Source organism: Propithecus coquereli, unplaced genomic scaffold (genome assembly GCF_000956105.1).
Source record: "Propithecus coquereli isolate 6110/MARCELLA unplaced genomic scaffold, Pcoq_1.0 Scaffold314, whole genome shotgun sequence".
Classification (NCBI taxonomy): Eukaryota; Metazoa; Chordata; class Mammalia; order Primates; family Indriidae; genus Propithecus; species Propithecus coquereli.
The window spans coordinates 2,582,949-2,583,579 of record NW_012148775.1 but is presented as its reverse complement, the minus strand read 5'-3'; positions in this window follow the sequence as shown (position 1 = coordinate 2,583,579).

Genomic DNA, 631 nt, shown 5'->3' with positions numbered 1-631 from the left:
AAAACAAAACATAAAAACACAATATCTAAAGAACTCTTACAACTAAATATTAATAAGACAAATAACCCAGTAAAAAAAAACAGGCAAAATAATGGAACTAATACTTTACAAAAGAAGACATACAAATGGCCAATAAGCATAAAGAAAAGATGCTCAAAATCTTTAGCTGGCAGGGAAGTACAAATTAAAACCACAATAAGACACCACTACACACAGACGAGAATGGCTAAAATTAACAGGACAGATGATACAAAGTGTTGGTGAGGATATGGAGCAACTGGAGCTCTCATATACGGCTGGTGGGAGTGTAAAATGGCACGGTTACATTGGAAGAGTTTGGCAGTTTCTTATAAAGTTAAATATACACTTACCATATGATCTAGTAATTCTACTCCCAGCTATTTGCCTGAGATAAATGGAAATGTCCATACAAAAGACTTCTACGTGAACTTTACAGCAGCTTTTTTCCTAATAGCCTCAACCTGGAAGCTACCTAAATGTCACTCAACAGGAGAAATGAACAGATGACTTGTGCTCTATCTATACAGTGGAATCCTACTCAGCAACAGAAAAAGAAAGAATTAACAATGTATGGAACAAGGTAGATGAATTCATAAACATTTTTGTTTAG